General features: G+C 38.8%; 1 long non-coding RNA gene across 1 annotated transcript; it reads left to right on the top strand.

Annotated features, from left to right (window-relative positions):
• Positions 1–10631: 10631 nt before the first annotated feature.
• On the top strand, positions 10632–26233 carry LOC131482957 (uncharacterized). The gene is made up of 3 exons (XR_009247434.1): positions 10632–10766; positions 15014–15242; positions 26175–26233. It is a non-coding gene; the product is annotated as an uncharacterized LOC131482957 (long non-coding RNA).
• The last annotated feature ends 1075 nt before the right edge of the window (positions 26234–27308 follow it).

Below are 27308 nucleotides of genomic sequence, written 5' to 3'. Positions count from 1 at the left end.
AGGGAACCAACTCAATTCCAAACCTCAGAAAAGCAGGATACCTAACAGTTATTTTGCCTCTCCTCTGCCACCGTACTAAACATTAAGAAAAGAACTGATAGAAGACAAAGTTATTCTTTATAGAAATTTAGCTAACAAAAAAGAAATAGAACTAAAAAAAAAAAAAAAAAAAAAAAAAAAAACAAAAAAACCTAACTAACTACCAGAGCAATAAGTTTTAATGGTTGCTAAAATCTGTGAGTAGAGCCTGGTGCAGTGGCCTAGCAGCAAAAGTCCTCGCCTTGAATGTGCTAGAATCCCACATGGGAGCTGGTTCTAATTCCGACGCTCCGGCTTCCCATCCAGCTCCCTGCTTGTGGCCTGGGAAAGCAGTCAAGGATGGTCCAAAGCCTTGGGATCCTGCATCCACGTGGGAGACCTGGAAGAGGTTCCAGGCTCCTAACTTCGGATTGGCTCAGCTCCAGCCAATTGTGACTGCTTGGGGAGTGAGTCATTGGACAAAAGATCTTTCTCTCTGTCTTTCCTCCCCTCTGTATACCTGACCTTGCAATAAAAATAAATTTTTTTTAATCTGTAAGTAAAATGCTGACATGGAACTTTACAAGAGATTAGGCTGACGATTTGAATTAAGAGGTCAGAGTTGTTGCTCAATGGCTCAGGTACCAGCATCCCATATGTGCGTGCTGCTTTGATTCCTGGCTATTCCATTTCCAATCCAGACTCCTGCTAATGTGCAGGACAGAGAATGGTCCAAGCACTTGGATGACTGTCACACACGGGAAAGGCGAGATGAAGTTTCTAAGCCCTACTGGACAGTTCTCAGACCTGGCCTTCAAAGCCACTTGCGTAACAGACAAAAAAGAGTTTAAAAATCCAAAATGTGAAAAATTCTGTGGGACAAAGAACCTAATAAACACAACAAATAAATTACAAGGGATTATAAAAGAGAAAAATAACAACAGTAAGAGTGCAAGGGTCAGGCTTGGTGCAATAGTGCAATGGTTAAAGTTCTCCCCTTGCAAGTGCTGGGATCCTATATGGGTGCTGGTTCTAATCCTGGCAGCCCCGCATCCCATCCAGCTCCCTGCCTGTGGCCTGCTAAAGCAGTCAAGGATGGCCCAAAGCCTTGAGACCCTGCACCCACGTGGGAGACCTGGAAAAGAAGTTCCTGGCCGTTGCAGCCACTTGGGGAGTGAATCATTAGGCAGAAGATCTTCCTCTCTGTCTCTCCTCCTCTCTGTACATCTGCCTTTCCAATAAAAATAAATAAATCTTAAAAACAAAAGTGCAAGGGTCAGGCAAAATTGCTCAATTGGCTGATCCTTCCCCTTCAAAGTACCAGGATCCCATATGGATACCAATTCGTGTTCTGGCTACTTAATTTCCCATCTAGCACTCTATCTGTGGCCCGGAAAAGCAGTAGAGGATGCCCCAAAGTCTTAGGACCCTGCACCCAATAGGCAACCCAAAGGAGGCTCCTGGCTTCAGATTGGCCTGGCTCTGGCTTTTGTGGACACTTGGGGAGTGAACCAGAGGATGGAAGATCTTTCAGTCTCTCCTTCTCGCTGTAAATCTGCCTTTCCAATAAAAAAGAATTTACAAAATTAAGTGCATTAAGACACATACTAAACATATCAATTAAATGTGACATGTGGACTCTAGATGTTGATTCAAACAAGTGAACGGTACAAAATAAAATTCCTTTATGAAAAAAATAGGGAAAGTGTGAATATTGGTTATTTAATTGCACTAAGAGATTTAAAGATAATAACAATATTGTCATCCCATTTAAATGTCAAAATGTGTCCCTCCCATTAGATATACACATATGCATACATTTATAGAAAATCAACAGAATACACATGAGTATCATCAGGGAAGACACAGGGAATACTATAACCGGTTGAATAGAATCAGGCATATATTATTATTGAAACTGTGTAATGATGCATGAAAATTCATTATACTGTCTCATATATATATACATATTTGGACATATTTATTTATAAATGTCAATTGTTACAAACAAAAGAACTATCTTTGTACACAGCCTCAGAGGTATTCTTATTTAAAATACTGACCGTACCAATCTACACAGAAAAGGCCATTCCAGGTCTGAGACAAGATTTTTTCAACAATCATTTTACACACTTAGTTCTGATACACAAAGTTCCACGTTATCAAGGCAGTGTAAGTCAAAGCAATAACATTATCTACTTGCTTCTCCCTTTCCATATAAACAAATTTTAATTTATTTAGTTCTTTTTGTTTCCTTTCAAGAGAAGTAAAAATAAAAATCACCACAAACATTCTAACATTCCGCACCTTTTTTATGTAGTTTTCTACTACGATAACAAGCTTTTAATTAAAACATCTGAAAAGTCAGGAAAATACTTTAGAAAAATTCCCAAGACCTTCCCATGGAAACGTAGTTATAGCCAAAAGATCTTTAATTTAAAAAACAAACAGGTATGTGGTAAGTAGAGGGCACAACAAGTCAAACTGACAACTTGGGGACCCACATCCCACACTGGAGTTCCTGGCTCAAGTTCCAGTTACTCAAAATCCGATCCAGTTTTCTGCTAATTCACATCCTGGGAGGCAGTAGACAACAGCTCAAACCCCTGGGTCCCTGCAACCCATAGTAAAGACTCCAGTTGTTCTAGGCTTCTGGTTTCTGCCTGAGCAAACCCTGGCTGTTACATAAGGATTTGTGGTGTGAACAAGCAGATGCAAAGATTCATTCTCATCTCCTCTCTCCTTCTCCCTCTCTCCAATAAAATGAACACAACAATGATTTTGAACCACAAGTAATTACAAACCATTACAATCCATATACTATGCAGCACTCAAAATGTTGTTCATTTCCTATAAACAAACTAAATAACAACTGTAAATAGATCTCTTCTAATAGTTTGAAATATCATTTTTAGAAGACATGGCAACAATCCAGATGTCTGTCATCAGATGAATGGATAGAAAAATTGTGGTTCATCTACTCTATGGAATACTACTCAGCTATAAAAAGCTGAAATACTACTATTTGCAACAAATTAGTTCCAACTGGAAACTATTATGTTTATGAAGCAAGTCATTTCCAGAAGGACAAATATGTTTTTCTGATTGACGATGGCACTTATGTAAAGCACAAAATAAACAGATATAGGTAAACAAACAGATAGCATATATTCTCATAGATAACTGTACCATGGAGGCTAGCATACTGAGAGCTAAACATACTCTGCAGCACACACCTCTACTCCGCAATAAAAGTAGGACTCCCAGTAAAACATTGAAATATGTCTTTATAGTATGACATCAGAATCTCTACCTTTGCTTATACCTACCACGCCATAAGATACATCTACATAGCAAAGGGTTAAACTGTTACTGAAGGGATATACCACTGTGATAATACGGGAAAAAAGGGTGAGAGGGGGAAAATGAGCCGGGAAGCAGTGGAGGGAGAGGGAAGAACTTCCATACCTACACAACTGTGTCATGGAAAATAATAACAATAGAACCAAATTAAGACACTGACTAAATAAATATGGCCAAATGTGAAACAGGTGAAAATAATAGAATTTTTATGTAAACTGATATTAAAATGTTAACGCATTTTATATAAAAATATTACATGTCATACAGAAAAAATAAAATAATTTCATTTATACAAAAAAAGAAATTTAAACATTTATAAATATCAATACCTTCTCATGCACATATATACAAACATCTAACAACAGCACAAACATTCCAAAATATACAAATATAGCCAGCTGTAGAATGATCCTGTATTTTTTTGTAAATTTATATTTAACAAAGTATTTTAAACTGTGAAAACACTAAAATCTCCTAATATTTATTATAACTGAGACCTTAGTAAGAAACACAAGAAAGTACATTTGTAGTATGCTTCTATAAAGAAATTAATAAGTATTAAATGAAGACTAAACCATCTCATTTCCTTTTTAAAAAGGTAATTATCGGTTTCTAATTCATAAAAGCTAATAACACTTCCAATGTTAGATGGAAAGAATAAAACACTATCATACAGAAATACAATTTCTATCACATCACCTAGTTCCCCACGCAGGATTTGCAAAATCAAAAATATGAAGAAAAAAAATATAGAGGGTACTTAAAAGTTCACATTGGAAGACAATTAACTACACAGCATTTGGTCAGAAAACAACTATTTCTTTGCTACTGGAAACATGTCTTTGCCAATACAGGAGATGTAGTTTGGATATCTATGAAAATCCACAAGTCTGAGTTTTCTTAACATGCTAGTTCTACCTTACACTGTTATTGCTGAACTTCAAAAAGAGGAAGCCAATAGGAAATCAAACCTTCCATGCAGAGGTGAGCAACACCCACATTAAGCAATGCAGCCTGCATCTCAACGACTGCTTTGCCAATTGTTTTGGTAGCACCAGAATTCTACCTCTATTTCAAGAGGCAAAATTCATTAAAAATATTAAATACTACACCCTCAGGAAATTGACAAGCTATAACAGTATAAAGTTCAAACCGCAATTAAAAGTGCTGTTTTCACAGACATCAAAACCTAATTTGGCTATTTTTTTACAGATTTTCTCCATTGAAATTCCATGCTGATCTTCATTTCCTGGCTTATAGTACCCTGCACCCTCTGTAGCTCCACATATCTAAGATCATAATCTGTGAAATCAGCATGATCAGTCTATTTAAAAAAAAAAAAAAACTTTTTTTCTTTCTCAATTGCTGGATATCCTTAAAAGCATCCTGTTGTCTAAAGCTGACATACAAGATCATTAACACTAATGAAGATGAATTCAAAGTTGAGCATATTAAACATTAATGTCATTATGGTTTTTCTAGAAACTTTCCCATGTACCTTTCTAACCCTTAAAAGTTCACTTATATATTACTACAATCTAGAGTGATCAAACATAAAAACTTATAAGTAGTAATGTCGTATAAGTGCTTCACATGTACAAAATAATAAGCCATACAAATATTTTCCTCTAAAATTGTGTGAAATACTACTGACATTTTTTTAATCTGGCTAATTTTTTTGTAATTGTATTCAATTCTTAAAATAAAGAAAACTAGTGCAAATAAAACTAATTAAAGTAAATTTAAAACATCACACCGAAGTACCAGATCCCTAATAGTATCTGCTCCAAGTACTGGAGGATAGGGCAAAACCAAAGCAAAACAAAACAAGAACTTTAAAAGTACCATAAATAAGCAGGATATGTTTCAGAACAAAAATTATATTAATACACTTTCTGAAGCTTAACAAATGAAAGGTAAATAAAAACAATATGATCAACCTACAAGCAAAAATAAGCACAATAATAAAAATATTTATTTATTGAATGTCACTCATTCTCGGCAACAACTATCATACAGGAGTCACAAAGAAACAAGAACAACATATACCTAAAAAATGTTCTGAGAAACTTACCATCATTTTGGCTCTCGTCTTTCATCTCTTCCTTCCACAATGGAATGGTGTTCAGGGTAACGTAGTCCCTTGTGTATTCTTTGCGTCTCTCCTCTAAGGTCATCTTCAGTAAACGTTCTTGCAAAACAAAAGCACAATCTTCATTTGTATTTCATTTTAAGCTCAAGAATTACTCTATACTTTAAATATTAATCATGTTAAAGACTTGGTATGGTCTTGAAATACACTAAAATACAAATCCAATGACTCCATATCTGAGTGTTAAAAGATATCAAACTGGGATGACCCACAGCGAAGTCACTAGGTTTGATGCCCAGTTCTTGTTGTGGGCTAAGGAGCTGATTAGTACTCGTTAGCCTGGGCAGAAACAGGAGCTGGGCTTGTGCCTAAAAACACCTAGACTAATTGGACTCATCTGCATCCAATATCCTGCTAAGTGAGGTTGTGGGGAGAAGAGTATATAAGGAGAGGTGAAGGAGCTATAAAGAGACTTGGCAGAGACTTCTACCATCACTGGTCTCCTGTAGGTGCTTCATCCTCAGACCCTCTCCCTATCCAAGTTACTGGCTCTGCTGGTCAGAGCAAGTTCTGGCTTCTGACTCCTGACTTTGGCTTCCAGGGAAGCAGTGGGGCTGGTTCAAGTATTTGGATTCCTGACCCCCATGAGGGAGACCTTGATTAAGGTCCTGGATCAGGCTTCAGTACAGCCCAGGCAGCTCAGCCCTAACCCCCTCAGAGACCTGGGAAGTGAACCAGCTGACTGCAGCACTCTTTCTCACCTTTCCTCTCCTATTGCTTTCTCTTTTACATATCAAATTTATTACATGTTGGAAAAAAATTAAATTTTAAATAGCCTGAGGAAGAAAACTCTTTTGTGACAGTCCAAGAAGTAAATAAGATTATTTAGTCTTTGAAGCAACATCTATTGAGAATCTACTGTGTGTCAGGTGGTGTATATATATGGTGCAGGTACAAAAGTTATACTGAACCCCAAAACTCAAACAAAGGAGAAATCTGATAAAGGTATAAAATAAAGTCTATATGAATTAAACAATTTTTCACAAATAGCAAAAGACAGGAAGCCACCAAGACATTTCTTCAATACTATAATGCTAATTAATAAAACACAGCTTTGTGGTGGAGATAACATTTTGAATGCACATCTTGATTTTAAGAATAAAATACTTAAAAAGAAATGGATTTTGGAAATAATGATTAGTAGGTATCATTTATAAAGAACTATATACCAGGTGTTTGACATTTGTCATTTCACTGAAATCTTCCCAGCAACTGATACAGTTGTTAATGTTTTTATCCTAATTATTCCCAACTTTCAGACAAGGAAAGTATAAAGGGTCAAATACTATGAGGTTCCATGACTAGCAGATAGTGTAACAAGGAGTCAAACCCTGGTAACTTGCACTCTTAGCTCCTGATTCTATAGTAACTATCTCACAATTTGCTACTTCATCGGATTTGTGGTTCACATCAAATGAGATAACTCACTCAACTTCGACTGAATAGTGTTGCTCACATAAACCAAACTTCAATGTTCACTGTGTTTACATCAGTACCAACATTGCTGTCACTGAATGACCTTAGGAAATCACTTAGACTGTAACTGAAGTCCAGGACAGTCTGAGCAGCCATCAACTACAATGAGGCACCCTGGAGAAGAAAAACCACCTTCAGCAAAAGACCTGAGTATTGTCATAAACAGTGGGGAGAAACCTGAAGACACCAGGAAAACTAAACACACACAAGAGTGAATGAATTGATGATACAAGAGCTCAAAGAACAAAGGAGATAGATTATACAGACCAAGCAGAGGAGTTAATTATACGAATGAAAAAGAAAACCATTCCCCTAAGGCTGGGAACAGAGCCAAAGGACATGTAAAGACACAGGTCAATGAAGATCTGAAGAGGCTGCTAGGGCCGTTTGCTTCATGTGGTATTGATTTTCCCTGTGAATGAAAAAGTCACATCCTCTGTGGGGTATCGAGAAACAGGGTCTCGGTGGAACAACAAACTTAAGGGAATGGTAAACTCGGAGCTATGACCTAATGGTGGATGACCAGCAGCTGCTAAAGCTCCTCTCAGCTCACCAATTGATGTTACGGTACTCCTGATGAGACTGAAGATGCTACGAAGCAATTCACACTTTCTTATCAGAACAAATATTTAAAACCAAAACCTGGTTTCTGTCATTCAGTTTATTTAAAATCTTAACTGCGGCCACAAAACAAACAAGATAAATCATTAAACAAGAAGACAATGACATAATTTAGACTGCAATATTCAATTTTAGAACTCAAAAACACTAGTTTATTTATCATGTGGTACTGGAATGCAGTTATGTGTTTCTCTAGCATCACATAAAACTTTTATTTTTAAAAAATCATTTACTTCTACAATGAATCGCTTCTCTGCGGAGCAACCATGTAAATAGACAGATCTGCTTATTAGATGCTACAGAGTTAAAACACAACTATGTTTACAGAACGTCTTGACATTTCAACGAGGTAGGCAAGCCTTCCCTTAAATTTAAATAACTTCTGCAAAACACCGTGCTATCAGCTCTCCAGTGCACAAAGGGAAAAGGCCGTGCTCCCTGCCAGTGTCTCCAACTACTGCACTTGAAATGTTCCGCTCCTGCGGCTGCTATGTTTTACACATTAATATTCCGAAAAGACACTGATTAAAAAAAAACACCCTGACATACACACGGAAAATTTCAAACTACAACTATTTAATATTACACTTCATGCAATAAGATCTCAGTCTTCAGTGAGTAAAAACTGCTGTTAATGGCCTTCTTATAAATTTGCTTCTTCAGAAAGTATTATTTGATATTTCCTTGATTGTTATAACAATAGAATGAAATGTAAATTCTTAAATCCCTGCTATCACTGTCCAAGTGTGCAGCATTTAAATGGAGGAACCATTATAACACTGTTGCTTTAGGAAGACTGTCTTCTATTAAGACAGAAAAATACTTAAGTACTCACAAAAACTTCATCAATGATTCATGCTATTGAGATGATGTCTGTTTTCCGTTATTTTGTGTTCATTACCATCAGTAATACAAACCAAACATTTCACAACTACCAATAAAAATGTGCATAAATTTTCAATATTTGTTCAGTGTGTTGAAACTGCTGCTACCAAAACAAAATTTTGCACTACTTATCAGATTATCACCTTCAACACTATTTTCCAACACCAGAACTTTTAGCTAAATGCCCATAAGCACTTAAACATATTAAAATGTTGTATAAGCTAACCTTTCAACATTTTAAAGATCATTTTAATTGTTCAGTTATGTTCAATCTTGCTAGTGGTTATTTTCAAAGAATTTCCTCAGCCCTTCGCTCAAGTGAAGTGGGCCCCATACAAAAGACTGCTGCTTCCCACACATTAATTCCCTTCTTTCTTCCGTTTTAGCCCTCATGTTCTTAAAAATCACAACTTGCAAATTAGGGTTTGCAGAGCTTTTGTCAAGAAAATCAACTTTCAACCAATTCACCCCTCCCCATCCTTCTTCTGTAAAGATGAGTTATTTAAGAAAACTGCACACTGCCTCATCCTTGAAGCAGGTTAGTGTGTCTAGCGTTCAAGTGCAAGTACTTTTTTACTATGTGTCTATAAAAAAAAAAGAGGAACAGAGTTGTGAAAAGGAAGGAGGAAAATGGTAAAAACTCAAGTTTTACAACAGAATATCATCTATGATGCCAGAGAGACACAGAGCGCACTTTGGGTGGGGAAAACACATTGTAATGTGTCTGGTCTGGCTAGACCTCGAGGAAGGCAACAGTGGGGTGGCAGAGGCCCATGGGGGTGACATCAGTCACACAACCTGACCCTACACAACTTGAATGAATGCCAGCATGAATGGGATATAAACAGCCAACACTCCGGAGGAAAGTCCCTGCAGACTTCTCAGAAGGCATTTGTCCTTCCAGACAAGATGCTCCCCTTTCCAGGGTTCCCCTGGAGTTTCAGCTTTCCCAAATCACATCACAGCGGCGAAGGGGAGCCCTGAAGACCCGAAGCTGGGGGGAAGCTCTGAGAGTTGAGGGGATGCCTGTAGCACAGGTGAGGAAATACTGAACGAGGCGCAGCGGCACCTGCAGCCCCAGTTGTGCCAGTAGGCATGGGCCACCCCAGCCAGGCGTGCCAAAGTCCCGGCCGGGGTCTTCTAGAACTTGTACCGCGCCCGAGAACCGCCCACGCCTAGGAGGGGTCGGGGGTGGGGGGATCCCCAGGGCTGGCGAGGCCAAGGTGACCGGACAGGGGTCACGCCGCCCCGGCCCTTGGAGGGGCGTGCGCCCACACGTGCGCGAGCTGCAGGTGCGGGGGGGGGGGGGGCGCGTGCTGGGCGGCGTGCGCGCGCCTGTGCGCGTGCCTGTGCGCGTGTACACACGGCCACGGGAGGGAGGCGGCACCGGGCGGGAGGGCGCGAGGCGGGAGCTCGGGCGGCCTGACCCCCCGCCCCCACCCCAGCCCCCCACCCCGCGAACCCCCAGGACTCCACGGGCTGGTTACCTTTCTCCTCTCTCCACACCACAGGGTGTGTGTGTGTGTGTGTGGTGTGTATGGTTGTATGTGTGTGTGGCGTGGGAGCGGGCACTCGGGAAGGAAAAAAAAAAAAGTGCCAGAGGCTCCGCGTCCCGCGCCGCTCGCCGCTCTCCAGTCGCCGCCCTCCTCCCTCAGCCCGCGCCCGGCTCCGGCTCCCGCCCGCCTCAGCCCCGCGGCCGCCGCCACAGCAGCACCGCAGAGCCTGTCAACTCGGTCACGCCTCGCGCTAACCTAACACCCGCGCAGGCCCCGCCTTCCAGCCGCTGGGCAGCGACGTCGCCCATTGGCTGCAGCGCCCGCCGCTCTCCGGATTCTGCCAAGGCGCGCCCCGACTTCGGCTCCAGAGCGCAGGCGCAGGCGCAGGCCCGGGCCCGACGAGGAGGACGTTAGGGAGCTGGGAAGGGCGGAGCCATGGAGCGAAGGGGCGGGTAACGGCCTCGCGAGGGGCGGGGCGTGGAGCTGGACCCCCACGGTGCGCGGGCGCCTGAGGGCGTGGCCTTCGGGGCCAGGTGCGCCCGGTGACTGACAGGGGCGAGAACGTGCCCAAGCTCCCTCAGGTACCTGAGGAGGCGAGGTGAGAGAAGATGCTGAGCCAGCGCGAGTTATCCACGCTTGGTCGGACTGCCTTGTCAGAGGGGGCGTTCTGCCAATGACTCTGAAGCTTTATTCTTGGTGGGCAAATAAGACCAAAAGAAGTTTAAGAATTGGGAAAGAGATCCAGAACCCACGCGGTGAGTTCCTTAACCTTGCAGTGAAAGTAACACATTTCATGGCACTTTGATGAAGTTTGGAAAGAACACTAATAAACCACTCTGCTCAAAAGATGTGAAAACCAGAAAGTTAGGAACAAAAAACTTTGAAGTACCAAGTGTTACAAACACAACAGATTCCTATGGGTATTCACCGGAGACAGGTTGTCTCGTTTTACGCCTTCATTGAAGTAGTGATGCTGGTAGTGCTAATCTGTTAGAGTTCTGAAAATGTGTTCCCATAAAGTCCACGACAGGGACAGGGGTAGGGTTCCTAGAATTAGGAACACGTTTAGGAACCTCCTCTTCTCAAACCTATTGTTTTTTTCTGACGAGGAGGCTAATTTGGTGCCCGTGGTAAAAGGGCGTGCTGTCTTCAGTTCAGATGCTGTGTGACGTGAGTTAGGAAGACGATTGTCTGGAACACATCATTCTCACAGAGAAAAAGAGCGAGCCCGTGAGGAAGTATAAGGAATAGCCTGTTTTCACTAATGGGACACTCTCAGAAGGTTAAAAAAAATATTTTATTTCGTTATTGTTATCACTCTGTTTTACTTTTAGTGCTGGGAAATATATAAACATTTAATTGGCCGGGGGAAAGACTTCCATGAGGAAAGGACATTTGAGCTAGTAATCGAAATGTGCATTCATGCATTGACAGTAGAAAAAGGATCAGGGCACTGATTCAAGAGATGTTATTGATAGCACGCACACAACACACTCCAGCCAGAATGGGTTTACTCAGATATAAAACTGGGGAGCCACTTCCCACCTCCCACCTGCTAGCAAGCTCTGTGCTCTCACAGACTGGGATTTACAGACTGAGGGTCCTTAAGTGGTGGGTGTTAAATGAGGCTTTTTTCAAGTTTGGCCTGTGTAGGTTGACAGCTGAGGTGGTGTCTAAGGAATAAAGCAGCAGGCACCAGGGTGTCTCAGTGATGCAGGGATTGGAACCTGCTTTCGGTCATACAAGCGAAGAACCCAAAAGTGGTGGGGAGCTTTGGATCTGCTTGTCATTCTTGCTCCATCATTTATCAAAGTAGAATAAATAAGAAATGGTAATGGAGTGATGCCAATAGGAAGATTAGGAAGAAAAGGTGAAAGTTTCAGAGAATGGTTAAGAAGGAGAGTAATGATATTACACAATGCTCTGACAGTTACAGTTTTCATGGAAAAAAATACTGAGTTCTTATTTCGAATGCTATATGTAAGGTGTCTGCAGGAACATGTGTCACGCTGGACACTTTTCTCTTTCCCTGGAATCAGGGAAGCTGTTTGCACTCCAATCTTGGACCAGTACATCTGACTGTGCTTTTTAAGAACCATTAAACTGTAGATCATCCCTTCTCTAAAGCCAAAATAATCATAACTTTTTAATGTTAAGGCAATGTTATTTATAAGGTGCTTGTTCAAAATTTAATATTAATTGCTCTGAGAAAGTACTGTTATCATTCAAAAGTGTTAAGCATATATGTGTTTCAAAAGTGTCAGAAATGTACTATGTAACAAACAGAATTCTCATTTCTTCCCCTGAACTTAGTTTTCTTTCATTTTTCTCTCTTGGTGAATATTTCCATCTAGAAATTAATATTCACTCTGTTTTACATGTTTTTAATTTATTATGAATAAAACATTTATTTCATAGATACTGAAAATATACTACTTCCCCCTCTTACTCCCTCCTTTCTTCCTTTTTTTTTTTGCTTTTAAGTTGTGTGGTAACATTTTGAATTTGCCTTATTATTACAAATTTAATGCTCATTTGCATAAAGAGTTATTCAGGTGAAAAGTAGAAAGATTACTGTTCTTCAGGAATATAGATAAGGTTTATAAACAATAGTCATATCACAACATGCCAATTTTGCTTATATGCTGTGTGTGTGTGTGTATACTCTGTATGTCATCTGCCACTAACCAGATAAAATGTATGGTATTTCTCATTTTGGGCTTATGAATTCGTCTTATATCAAATGTGTTGCTATGCCTCATGAATGTAATCTTTTGTACAAAGCTGGAATCTCCACTGTTCCCTAGCACTGCAGTAAACTCAGTTTAACTCTATGACTACAGATACTCCCTGACTACCATTCATGTCTACGATTGTACTTGTTCATTCTGTACACTGCATCAACTTATCTTGTCAGATATAACTATCAGCTAATTATTGTAAACAATCCAGTAGAAAAATTAATAATCATTTCATGTTTAGAGAAACTCTAATGTATTTCCAAAGAGGTTTTGTAATATTAAAAGTCGAAAGTCTTGCAGAGATCAAGTAATATAAGAACTGAGAAAAAGATTATTGTATTCGTGGTGTAAATAAATTAGTGTAAATAAAAATTAGTTGAAGAACACAGCTGAGGCCATGAGTCAGAAGTAGTGATGATGAACTATTCTTAGGACGTGTTTAGGAATTGATGGAAAAGTACAGAAGGTGGTATAGTTGTTCAAAAGATACCAGAGTGAAAGGGAACTTGGGGGCAGGGGAAGAGATGAAATGAATGCTTTAAAATGGTGACAAAAAATTGATACACACAGAGAAAGAAAAGTTTTGGATAGAAAATAATAAAAAAAGAAAAAGTTGATGGAATTAAAACTGATGGGGGCCAACATGGTACCAAAATAAGCTAATCCTGTGTCTGCAGTAGAGCATCCCATATGGGTTCTGATTCAAGTGCTGGCTACCACACTTCAGATCCAGTTCCTTGCAAATAGCCTGGGAAAACAACAAAGGTTGGCCCAAGGCCTTGAGCCCCTGACTTACGTGGGACACCCAGAGGAAGCTTCTGGTCCCCAGCTTCAGACCCGCCCACCTCTGGTTATTGCAACCATTTGGGAAGTGAACCAATGGATGGAAGATAGCGCTCTTTCTTTCTCTCACCCCTCTCTCTTTCTTTCCCTCTATCTATAACTCTGACTTTCAAGTAAAAATAAATAAATCTTTTTTGAAAGGGTGAAGAAGAAAAATTAGGCTTAAAATACAAATGCAAAAAACCATTTCATGTTTTTAGGATAAATTATTTTAAAATACTAAGTAGAGATTCAAAAAATTACTGAATAAAAAGGAAGAAAAGCAGGAGAACATGGGTCAAGTTGATTCAATCTCAGTGAGTTAGGAGGCCAGATTATTGCTGAAAATTCTTGATCCAAATTTGGACCAAAAAGCATTTTTTGAAAAAATGTTTAATAGATATCACATGAAACCATTTTTTAAAAAAAATACATCTAGGCAATTTAAAGAAATACAAAAGGAATATACTATTTTTAAATCCCTTGGTGAAATAAAATGCATGAAGAACTAAGTTAATCTGAACAATAGTGTCAAAGATATGCAGATCCTAATGCCTGAAATGTGTGAAAGGTACTTCATTTTTTTAAAGATTTATGAATTTAACTTGAAAGAATTATAGTGAGACAGGGATACAGAGAGATCTTCCTTCTTTTGGTTCACTCCCCAAATGGCCACAATGGCCAGAGCTGGGCCAGTCCTAGGCTGGGATCCAGGAGTGTCTCTTGGGTCTTCCACATGGGTGCAGAAGGTCTTGAGGCATCTGCTGCTGCCTTCCCACCATTGAAAGAGAGTTGGATCACAAATGGAGCAGTTAGGACCAAACCAGTGCCGTATGGGATGTCAGCACCAAAGGTAGAAGATTAGTTTGCTATGCCACTGCACCAGCCCAGGAAGGTTATTTTATATGGCAAGAGGGAATTTATAGAGAAGAGTACAGATTCTTGAGATTATCCTGAATTATGCTGGTAAATCCTATTGATAATCAGAATGATTTTTTAAGAAGAAAGTAATGGGAGATTAAATTATGGTCATGGACCACATAGCAATACAAGCAGTAGACCACTATGTGATAGGGGATCCATAACCTTATAATGGAGCTGAAGGATTCCACTCACTTGGTGATGTCATAGCACAATGTTACTCACCATGTGTTGGTGGTGATGCTCTTGCCAGCATACTTCCTGCATTGACAATCATGGAAAAGTATTGCACATACAGTTACGTACAGTATTATCCTTAATGACAACAAATGACTGTTAATGGTTCATATATTTTCTAAACTATTATTATTTTAGTATGCCACTCCTACTTATTAAAACGTGTATTATGTATAACACTGTACTATGTTAATATCTTGAAACATCTGTTTACTGTATCTCTTGACTTTATCAAGAGGCCACCAGCAGTGATTGGCTTATCCTATTTGGGTTTTTCTCAGGACAATCTAGAGGATTGTCACAATGACAACAATGCCTGTTGGATGCATTTTCCTATTATTAAGCAACAAACCAATGTAAAGAATAGAAGACAAGTAACATGGATTACAAGAAACATAGATTGGAGCAATATGGCCACAAGACAGAAAGTACTGGCATCCACTAGAAGATGGCAAATTCCAGGCAAAGAATGAATTCCTCCCAAGAGCCTCGAGATGGAACTATCCTTAGGTCAGTAAGAAGCTTTTTGGGTTCCTGGGTCTAAAACTATAAGAAAATATAATTGTGATATTCAAACCCACTATATTTATGGTTGTTTTTTACTCCATCTGTGGGAAACTAACAAAGGAAGTAAACCTATAAATTTATGACAATAAAATTTCTGAAGTAGTTATCTGGACACACTGTACAAAGTTGTAGATACAATTTCTTAACTAGGATGGCGCCGAGTGTTCTTAATATTTTTCATAAATGACCACTTTGATCTATAGTAGCCTTAGGATGCTTGTTAAATGTCCATGTTGTTTGAAGTAGTAACGAAGGTATTTTTTAAAAAGACTTTACCTTTGTCTTAGTAAAACCTCAATAGTTCCTAATTTGAATAAAGGATAAAGATCATGATCTAGGTTGGGAACAAAGCAGCTGTGATCCACGTATTCATTGTACAGCCTACAGATGATACGTTAAGGGCTGATGTCATGTGAGTTTGTGTACTTGAAGTTTCCCGTAAGTACAGATTATACCTGTACAAATAAGAACTTCCAAATATGTGACATCTGTTCACTTTATGTAAATTAGATTCAAACAAAAGAACTTCCAGGTAACTCTGCACAGAGGATCATTAATGTGGGTGCTTACAAAAAGTGCTTCTGGCACTTTTTTGTAACAGGGAGCAACACATAATTAATTTAGATCCATTGACTCCAGCCAGAGAAAGAGCAGACTCAATATGGTTCCTTCCTGCAGACTGCTCTGAAGAGTAGCCGCCTTCATTCCATTTTTAAGGGAACTTCCTGGAAGCCCATTGGTGCACCAATAAGGAAATGGTTACTTAGCAACCACGTCTTGACTGCCCCACCCCAGAACTGAGCAGAAGTAGCCTGTGGGCCAGCCACCTAGTTCTGCCTCTGTTGGCTTTAGGAGGAGCTGCTTAGAAGATGAAGCCCTTGTCACTGTTAATAGAGATACTGATTATTCTTGGACTCACAGTTAAATGTAAGTTTTTTTGTCCTTAGGATTCTATATAGAACTTTTTCACTACAACAATACTGAGAACTTAAACCAACTAGAAAATCAGAAATGAGCAGCTCTATTCTCAGTTAACCCAATTTTGTGTAAAACTATTTGGAAAGATCCAATAAGAATAGATAAAGAGAAGAAATTATATTCTTTCTTGGGACAATGTTTGGGAGAAAATTGTCTGTGTGTGTGTGTGTGTGTAAGGGGGCGGAGGAGAGGAGTTCAGGGATGCAAGGAAGAGAATACAAATATGGGAGGAAACCATTACAGTTATTCTTACTACAGAAGGCTATTTGAGGTAAGATTAAGTGTTGTTTAAAATGATGGGGCGGGCTCGGCAGTGTGGCCTAGTGGCTAAGGTCCTCGCCTTGATCCCATATGGCCGCTGGTTCTAATCCCGGCAGCTCCACTTCCTCTCTATCTCTCCTCCTCTCAGTATATCTGACTTTGTAATAAAAATAAAAATAAAAAAAAAAAAAAAAAATGATGGGGCCCGGCACAGTGGCCTAGCAGCTAAAATCCTCGCCTTGAACGTGCCTCGGGATCCCATATGGGTGCCGGTTCTAATCCCGGCAGCTCCACTTCCCATCCAGCTTCCTGCTTGTGGCCTGGGAAAGCAGTCAAGGACGGCCCAAAGCCTTGGGACCCTGCACCCATGTGGGAGACCTACAAGTTCCTGGCTTCTGGCTTCGGATCGGCACAGCACCAACCGCTGCGGTCACTTGGGGAGTGAATCAAAGGGCAGAAGATCTTCCTCTCTGTCTCTCCTCCTCTCTGTATATCTGACTTTGTGATGAAAATAAAATAAATCTTTAAAAAAAATAAAATGATGATTTAATTCTAGGAATTCAAAGGAAAATACAGGACTTGGTTGATTGAAAAATGTTATTGCAAGTGTATTTATATTCTTCCTAAGTGTTTATACAATAATGCTCTACTTAGAAAGTATCAGCCTTTCCTGAGTAGTTTCTACCTGAAAAATTAATGTTATTTCCTTTACCTTCTTCTTTCTCTGAGCATTGCTTGAGTAAATCTTTTACCAATCCTCACATAATTTACTCATCATTAATTTAGTTTAAGAAATATTTGAGTTTAAACCATAAATGACTTTACAATCCAAAAGTCAATATAACACCACATTAAAAGAATAAATGGCAAAGACCATAGAAACACCTCAATCATGCTTGAAAAGCATTTAACAAAACGCAATAGCTTTGTGATTTGGGGCTGTCAACACTGACATCCTGTTTCAGACCACTGCCTACTTGGCTTTTGATCCAACTTACTGTTTATGTGCCTGTGAAGGCGGCAGATGGCCTCAGTTCTCAGGTTGTTGCTACCCAGGTGGAGACCTTTTGGAGTTCTTGGCTCCTGGCTGCTGCAGCCAACTGGAGAGTAAGTATTGGTGGAACATTCGCTTTCTCTCTCCACCACCTCCATTTCCCTCTTTCCCATGCTTTTCCTCTCCCTCATTTTTTTCCCTCTCCACCTCCCTACCTGTATATCACTTTGCCTTTTAAACAAAAGTACTTCCTCAACCTGATAATACCTTGAGAAACCCACAAGTAAAATATCTAATGATGAGCCCTGCACAACAGTTCAGTGGCTAAATTGTCACCTTGCGTACACCAAGATGCCATATTGATGCCAGTTGCTGTCCTGGCTGCCCTACCTGCCATCCAGTTTCCTGCCTGCGGCCTGAGAAAACAGTGAAGGATAGCCCAAAGCCTTGGAACCCTGCACCCACATGGGAGACCCAGAAGAAGCTCCTGACTCCTGGATTTGGATCAGCTCAGCTCTGACTCCTGGATTTGGATATTCACTTGGGAGGTGAATCAGTGGATGGAAGATCTTTCTCTCTGTTATTCTTTCTGCCTGTAAATCTGCCTCTTTAATAAAAATAAATAAATCTTCAAAAAATATTTTTTAAAAATTTACTGAAAAATATTTAACTAAATGCTTTACTATTAAGGTCAGGAATAAGAGAAGATTGTTCATTCTTTCTGTTTCTAGTCAACGTTATTCTGGATGTAGCTATGGCAATTAGACCACAAAAGAAATCAGGCTTGGAAAGGATAGGTAAAACTATATCCACAGGTGACAGGATAAAATATCAGTGTGCAAAAATTAGTTTTCTGGAGTCTCAGGGAGCAAATAAAAAATAAAATTAAGAAAAATTCCATTTATTATAGTATCAAATTGAGCATAATACTTGGAAATATTTTATAAAAGAAATGCATAAATTATACTCTAAAACTACAGAAATTATTAACATAAAGAAGACCTCAGCAAATTAAAAAATATTTTTAAAAGCATCTTATTTTTATTTAAAAGAATAAATATAGAAAGAAGGAGGGACCCAAAGAGAAAGAGATTCTTCATCCATTACTTCACTCCCCAAATAACTGCAATGGATTCTAATGCAGAAGGTCCAGGGATAATCTAACCAGCAGCACACTGAAAAGACCAGAGAAAGTTTGAAGTTGTAAACCAGAGCAATCACAGTGGGAACTGAAAGAACTTACATGGATAAAGTTAGAAAGAGTAGCATCAAGGAAGTCCAGGGTGAAAAGGTGCTAAGAAGACGAGAACAGATAGCAGTGGTCAAATACTAGAAGACAATGGACACGTTAGGTAAAGCTCAGCAAGTAAGCAATGAAAGTGGTTACTGGAAAATCTTTTTGCTTCAAATAGATTCAGTGCATAAGCAAGGGCAGAAACCTGAATTTGGCTGCTGGTAGTGAACAGGAGGCAATGAGACAGAGCTGGGAGTTGATGACTCCAGAGCTCTTTCTGTGTTATTGGCTCTTGGCTGGGATCGACCAAGGTTTCATACCGATTTAGTGCAAGAGTGCACAGACCCAGAGTGGTAGCTAGTTGAAGAGAAGGCAGTTGCTGTACAAGCTGGTCCCCAAAAACCTGTGATTCGTAGATATAATAGTCTTTAACTTCACTCTTTTTTTTTTATTGCCCTGACCCTCTAGCTCTCAATGCTTGCCCCTTTTGACTTATTATGTATGACTTGCAAGGTTACACATCACGTTTGAGTCCATTTTTTTCACTCGATATTCTGGATTTGGAGTCTACCTATGTGTTGTTTGTCTCTGACTCTGTATTTGTCTAGGGAAGATTCTTTGAAAATTACCAAGATTATTTTACCCTTTTGGTAAATCTTCAAAATAAATAGTTGATGATGATGATGATAGAAAAGAATAGGCAACATAACCCAAACATATGGTGCAGAAAATGAAGTAAATGTTATAGTGTGTTTATTCTCTATCTGCCATTCTAACTGCCAATTTAATGTGGTATAAGCTACATAAATAAGGCAGATAAAAAACTGCACTGGGAGTTCTGACCACGTAACACCCAAATGCTAGGGTGTCTTCCAGCTTGTCTTTTTCTAGTAGTAACTGCTCACTTTCTCATGCTTCTACAGTTAACCAAAAGAAAGCAATGGTTAATAGCAACTCTGTCCCCTGAAACATAGAACTCCCTCCTCACCCCCCAGTGATTCTCCACCCAAGTTTAAAAGGATGAGTATGATATTGATCTCATAGAGATCATGGCTTGTCCTCTCTGCTTCAGAGAACAATCACATAAAGACCAGATCTTCCAAATGTTGCAGAGGAGCCCGAGTTGCAGCCCGAGTCAATCCACAACTGTTTCAGTAATTTCTTGCTGTCACAAATTCTGTTTTGAATAAATTTTGAACTCAGGAATGTTTAAGCTACTTTTACCATCATCATTCCTTGCAGAGACGCAAGAGAGAACAGGTGTTATGATGGAACTGATGACTGCTAAAGAGACGCTCGACTGAGTGTTACATTAGGGATCAGTGAAATATTTAGATCAATCAAGAAGGCTTTTTATTTCATGTAACCTAATTCACTAGTAATAATTATTTATGTTCTACTCTTCTGCTTAGATTTCACATATAAGTGAGATCATGTGATATTTTTCTTTCTTGCCAAACTTATTTTTGCTTCATTTTTGTTGTAGCAAATAGCATTAATGTTCTTTTTTAAGGCAGAAAAGTATTGTAGTATGTATGTGTATATTCCACATTTTCTTTATGCACGCATGCATTGATGGGCTGTTTCCTTGGCTGCTGTGGACAAGGCTGCTATTAGCATGGAAGTCAAGCTAGATTGTCAGCAAGCTGGTTTCAATTCCTTTGCATATATACCAAGAAAGGAGATTTGTTGATAATGCAATGACTGTTTTTTTGCAATTTGAAGAAATGTCTACACTGTTCTCCATAATGTTTCTGCCAATTTACATCTTCTTCAATGTTGTACAACGTTTTCCTTTTCTTCACATTCTTACCAACGCTTGTTACCTCTCATGGTTTTAATGACAGCCATCCTGATATGTGTGAAATTATATCTCAGGGAAGTTTTAATCTGCATTTCCCTGGTATTTAGTAATGTTGGACTATTTCATATACTTCTTAGACATGTGTATATCCTCTTTTGAGAAATGTCTGTTCAGTTCATTTGCTCATTTTTTTTACTCATGTTATTTCTTTTCTTGTTATTCAGTTATTCGAGTTATGTATTTTGTGTAGTAGAGCTTTATTAGATATATTCAGATGCTCATTAGTTTAGAGTGAGATTTTATCACTATAAACCCATCATGCAATAAAAATTTCATAAAGTCAGAAGCATGTTTAATATACCTAATCTATCAACCATCATGGGTTGACAACACAATAGCTGTAGAGTGTCAATTATTTACCCTCAAGATTGTAAGTTACAACTCATTCCTCGTTTCTAATGCCCAGCATCACTAGAGGATATATTAGTGCAAGTCACTATTCCAGAAAAGAACAAAATTAAGAGTATGTGTTGTGTCGGCATCAGCTTTCTCTTAGCTTTGGTGTTGAATGAACAGAATCCTTTAATCTTATTTATTTATTCATTACCAAATTCTTTCAGTTCTGCATCCTCAGTACTTCTCTTAATGATACATTTTCACTCTCTTCATTTTTAAAACAGCTGCATTGTTTCTGGCACTCCAGTCTCTAATGTAAACTGTGGTACTTCCAGAAAGAATATTCTTACATCCAAACCTAATTATGGCTTTGCCCTGTTAAAACATCCAGTTTGTCTAGAATAAAATTCTAACATCTTCTCAAGCACTCAGAATACCTTGTAATTTGATTCTAGATTCTTTTTCCACTGCATTTTGGCTGCATGCGTATCTCATTTCAACCATTTCAAATGATTACCTACTCACTATATCCGGCTATCTCACCTCTACGTCATTCTCAGTGTGTCCTGTGGACGTCCTGTCTGCAGGAATGGACTGCCATCCCATCCTCTTTCCTAGTACCTCCATAAATGTGCATCAGAATACGCTGTCCTTCCTTTGAGGTCCAGCATGTTCTGCTTCACCCAAAAATACACAGAATTTAATTTATTAATCCCTTTCTCATGGCATCTTGTGTTTTTATTGTTCTGTGAAGCACAGTTTCAGAAAAGAGATTTATCTCTTTCACCAGCTAACTAAATCTAGAGATTGCATTTTATTTGCCTTCTGTATCTACTGTAGAATTTGAAAGGTGAAAAAGCAAAAGTATTCATCAAGTTGAACAATAATGAGCACCCATGTAACAATAAACTTTGTTAAGCACATTACTAAAGCTTGTGCAGTGTATCAACAAAACATCTATTCTAAACTTTTAGATCTTTTTAAATCCTAAAAGAACAAACCACCAGCTGATTGATAACATCCTTTGCTTTTCATCCAGTTGTTTTTTAGCAGCATGATGTTTGGCAGAAACTGCACTAGTGACATTTTCTTCCTTTTGGCTTTTTGTCTACCCTGTAATTTTACAGCAGTCTTTTTAAAAAAAGATTTATTTTATTTTTATTGAAAAGTCAGATATACGGAGAGGAGGAGAGACAGAGAGAAATATCTTCCGGCTGAGGATCCACTCCCCAAGTGACCTCAACAGCCAGAACTAAGCCGATCCGAATCCAGGAGCCAGGAGCCCTTCCGGGTCTCCCATGTGGTTGCAGGATGCTTATTGATTAATTAAATATGACAGACAAGAAAAACTGCTTTCTTGAGACTTATTTAAGGCTGTCCCCCAAATTGTGGAAGTAGAGTTAGTGTGCTAAAGTTAAAGAAAGCATTTCCAGATTGAATGTGCTGATGTATACTCTGCAGCTTCCCTGCTGGTCAGTTCTTTATCATTATTATTTTTAAATACAACAAATGAATGAAAAAAAAAGTTCACCAGCTCTGGAAGAAAGTTGAGGCATCCTTCATGAAAAAAAAAAAATAGTCATTGGGAACATTAAAGGACAAAGGTAGAGATATAATTGGACTGGAAGAGGAAACTTTTGCCCAAATTTTGTAAATCCGAATACTGCTGGAGCAGACATACTAGTAGGTTCATGGGAGCAAAAATAAGGAAAGAGCCCTGGGACAAATGCAGAGGGTGATTGTGTTGGAATCAGCAAAAGAGCAGCTTAAAAGTTCCGACTCCTGTTCACTGAGTGGCCCCATTATCACTGTATGCAGAGAGAACCAGACTTGCATTTCTATGATAGAAAAGTTTATTATGTTTTTATACTCATTTTCCCACTGAAAACCAATGGAATAAGTCACACAGACTTCTTTAAAGACGCTAAGATTTTAGCTGCTAGGCTACCATGCCGGGGCCCAAAACTTCATATCTTTAGTTGAAAAGCCTAAAATTTAGAAACAATCACATTTTTGTAGTTTCAGAACTACTTTGGATTGTGCATATTATGCTAGAAATAATGCCCAATTGCCCTTATCTTCTTATTTTTTAAAAGATTTATTTTATTTTTATTGAAAAGTCAGATTTACACAGAGATATAAACAGAAAGATCTTTCAGCCTCTGGTTCTCTCCCCAAGTGGCCACAACAGCCAGAGCTGAACTGATCCGAAGCCAGGAGCCAAGGGCTTCTTCTTGGTCTCCCACGCTGGTGCAGGGTCCCAATGCTTTGAGCCATCCTCTATTGCTTTCCCAAGTCACCAGCAGGGAGGATGGGAAGTGGAGCACCCAGGATACTAACCAGAGCCCATATGGGAACCCTGAGAGATGCAAGGCAATGATTTAGCCACTAGGCTATCACACCAGGCCCACCTTCTTATGTTTTATGGTAGTGAGTAGTTTATTCCTTTAATTCCCGCTCAAACACTCATGGCACTTCTACTTACCCTGTGCCTGGATGTTCTGTGAATAGTGTAGTTTATAGGTTTTATACTGCTTACTTGGAGGAATGTGATAACTTGAATCTGCCTTTTCTAGTTTACTTTTTCTAGTTGTGACGGAGGAATTTAAAAATTACTAAACATTTACTGTGACTATAATTTAATAGTGTCAAATTTCTGATAAACATGTAATTAGGCTAGTAATTTCTTTGATGAAATATCTGTAATTGAGAGTAAAATCACATTATAGGCAAAGCGTTAATAAATTCTAATCACAGATGACATCTCGATGTTTTATTAGCCATAGTTCTTTTGAAACTACTAGTTTATATGTGATACTGTCTTGGAAGTATCTGAAGTCCTTCAAACTAGCCGATCTCATATAACAAACTGTATAATTTTGAATATATAGCTTTTATTAAACAATACGTAATAAACACTAAGCTAAATAGATTGTCTCGTTTTCATAGCAGATTCATGAAAGAGGTACACCATCAGAACCAGGACTTGGGCCTGTTTAGTTTAAAAGCCCACATGGTAGACACCAGCATTGGCACAGTGAGTAAAGCCACTCGCTACTTGTGATGCTGGGATCCCGTGTGGGCACAGATTAATGTCCCTGCCGCACCATTTCCAATCCAGCTCCCTGCTAATGACTAAATGTTCAGGCCCCTGCCTCCCATCATGGGAGACGTCGATGAAGCTCCTGGCTCCTGGCTTTGTACTGGCTCAGTCCTAGATTGTAGCCATCTGGAGAGTGAACCAAGTAAAGAAAAAAATCTGTCTCTCCCTTGCCCTGCCTCCTTCCTTCTCTCTCCTTTGCTCTCTGAAACTCTTTCAAATAAATAAATATTTTTTAAAATCTATATAGCGGACTATGATGCTGTATTGCCTCTGATAATGAGTATTAACAGCCTCTAGATGATCGTCTGACAAACCAGATAAAGTTTCCTCAGATATTGTAAACTTAGTGAAATATCTTAATGGATATAATTATATCTACTATGTGTGATCTTTAGGCATATGAACATTAATGCATTTATCACCATGCATTTCCTAAATTTTTATCTAAAATTTCTGTGTTATTTCTCTAGTTTGACAAAGAACTAAATATCAACCTTAGATAAGTTTCTGTAAGAGCTGGCTTGCAACGTGAACAGAATATAGAATTGCGAGACTGCTGCCTGAAAAGTTTATCAGTAAGGGAAAGAACAAAAGAAGTATCGAATTAATAAATACAAAATGGAAGATAACAGAAAGTTCATGGCCTCTTTTTCCTAAGTTTTTTGTTTAAAAAAGTGGTGTGAGAGACCAACAAAAAGAGACAACAGGCACAAAGAAGTCTTACCATCTGCTTTTTCACTCTCGGATGCCTCCAATGGGCAGAGCCAAGGATGGGCCAGGGCTGGAACCAGAAGTGCAACCCACTTCTTCCATCCATGTAATAAAAACCCAATGGGCTGAGCTATCAGTTTGCCTTTCAAGATTCACGAACTAGCTTTAACCATATAAGCTCATAACTTTATGCAAGGATTCAATTCTAACTCGTATGTATTTTTCCTGACTTAAATTCTTTAGGCTATGAAATTGTATGTAATGCATGAAGTCATGTTTCATCTCATAAAAAAAGAGATCATTTTTGCAGTGCATTAAATCAGTTTATAGTAATTGGTAATTAACACTCCTAATACTGTTGTGAAATTGTCCTATCATAGTGTTATCATTTCATATCAGATCTTCATAGACTAATTTTTCTAAAGATGCAAGTTAAATAATTTCAAGCACTTTGTGAAAATTAAATACACATAACTGTGCTTACATTCTGCATTATATATAATGTATGAAAAGATTCATTGCACTGATTCATTTAAAAAATCACTAAAAATCATTTTCTCAAATTTCAAAGCCTGATAAAATTATGCTAATCTACATTTCTCAGATATTTGTATCACTCAGTTATATTAATTTTGGCATCCACTGTAACATATGAATGAGTCTATAAAAATATAAGATTTTTCTTATGTATTTTATTTATATGTGCCATTTATTTACATGGGAAAATGTCAATTATAGCTCAGTAAGTTTTGCACTTTTGTTATTAGCTCTACTGTTTGAGGAACTCTTTCATATTATCTCGATTTCAGAGGGATTGATGAAAACATTTAAATATCCTGTGGTGACAGATTGTCCCTTTAAAACTTATCAGTGAAGGCAATATTTTAACACATTATTAGTATCTATAAATTACAACTAGTCTCCACTTTCATTCTTCTAGTTCTAACTGGTTCTAGAAATTTTTAGCAAGAAACTTTTAAAAATACATAAGAAGGGCCCGGCGGCGTGGCCTAGCAGCTAAAGTCCTCGCCTTGAAAGCCCCGGGATCCCATATGGGCGCCGGTTCTAATCCCGGAAGCTCCACTTCCCATCCAGCTCCCTGCTTGTGGCCTGGGAAAGCAGTTGAGGACAGCCCAATGCATTGGGACACTGCACCCGCGTGGGAGACCTATAAGTTCCAGGTTCCCGGCATCGGATCGGTGCGCATCGGCCCGTTGCGGCTCACTTGGGGAGTGAATCATCGGATGGAAGATCCTCCTCTCTGTCTCTCCTCCTGTCTGTGTATCTGGCTGTAATAAAATGAATAAATCTAAATAAATAAATAAATAAATCTTTAAAAAAATACATAAGAAGAAAAGCCTTTCAATTTTTATAGAAATTTTTGTATTTTGCAGATATTGGAGCAGAAAGATACAATAAAAGACAAAAGGAAAGAAATATCACCACACAGGTAAATATTTTGCTAAATAACGCGTTTTCTTTGAGAAAGCATGTTATGAGACTCTTCGTGCTAATTCAACATTTCTTTAACAGGTTATTATTAACTATTGTCTCTGCTTATTCTTTTTGAAAAGTCTGAAGAGACATTATTCTTTGATTCATTTAGTAAATACTCAATCTGTCTACCGTGGCAAGTTAAGACTATTCTCAGACCCAGGTCTTATCCTAAGTAACGGTCTGCCTGAGGCCCTCGGTGTTAAGACATAAAGGGTAGAGACCAACCTGGGTTATAGAGTCACAGATAGCCATCAAACTTTATTAACATCATGATGTGTTCAGATATACTGGTGGTAGGGATGGGCAATGCTGTAAATAGAAGCTCTTTCTAAATACTCCTTGAAGTCTTTTGGTGACTTTCCATCTTATTCAGAATAGAACTGAAGTCTGCAATGGGCTTGCTCATGGGGTCTGGCGACACTGTTTTGTTTTTTGTTTTTTGCTTTTGTTTTTGTTATGTTTTGCTTCCCCATACCCTTACACCATCTAGGCACAATGAGCTCAGTGGCATTCCCAGAAACTCAGACACGGACCTACTTTTCCATTCTCTCTCTGCTGGGAGCATGCTTGCTGCTGGATATCCATGCAGGTCCCTTCCCTTCTCTCCTGCAGATCTTGGGACAAATATCTCCTTTTCAAAGGATCCTTCCTTGGACACCCTCTAAATTTGTAATCACTCCATCTATAATGCAAACTCTGCTGTAGCATCTTGGACTATCACCCTTCCCTACTTTATTTTTGCTTTCAGAATTCTCAACATGTAAAATGCAATTCTTGTTTGTTGTCACTCTTCAATAAGTATAAACTGCACAGCAGCAAGGATTTTGATCTGTGGTTTTCAGCAATTAGAACAATGCCTAATCCATAACAGGCCCTCAGTAGATGTCAGTTGGATTCATGCGTAAGACCTGAGTACAAATTGGAGCAATAAACTGTGAGAAAAGATGTTTATGTAATTTAAAATATATCTATATTTTCTAAATTTCTCAATTCTAGCTTTTCCCTTATTACTATAATTAACACACCCTATG

Source organism: Ochotona princeps, chromosome 22 (genome assembly GCF_030435755.1).
Source record: "Ochotona princeps isolate mOchPri1 chromosome 22, mOchPri1.hap1, whole genome shotgun sequence".
Lineage (NCBI taxonomy): Eukaryota > Metazoa > Chordata > Mammalia > Lagomorpha > Ochotonidae > Ochotona > Ochotona princeps.
Note: the sequence above shows the minus strand (reverse complement) of the source record. Positions and strands in the feature narration are given on the sequence as shown.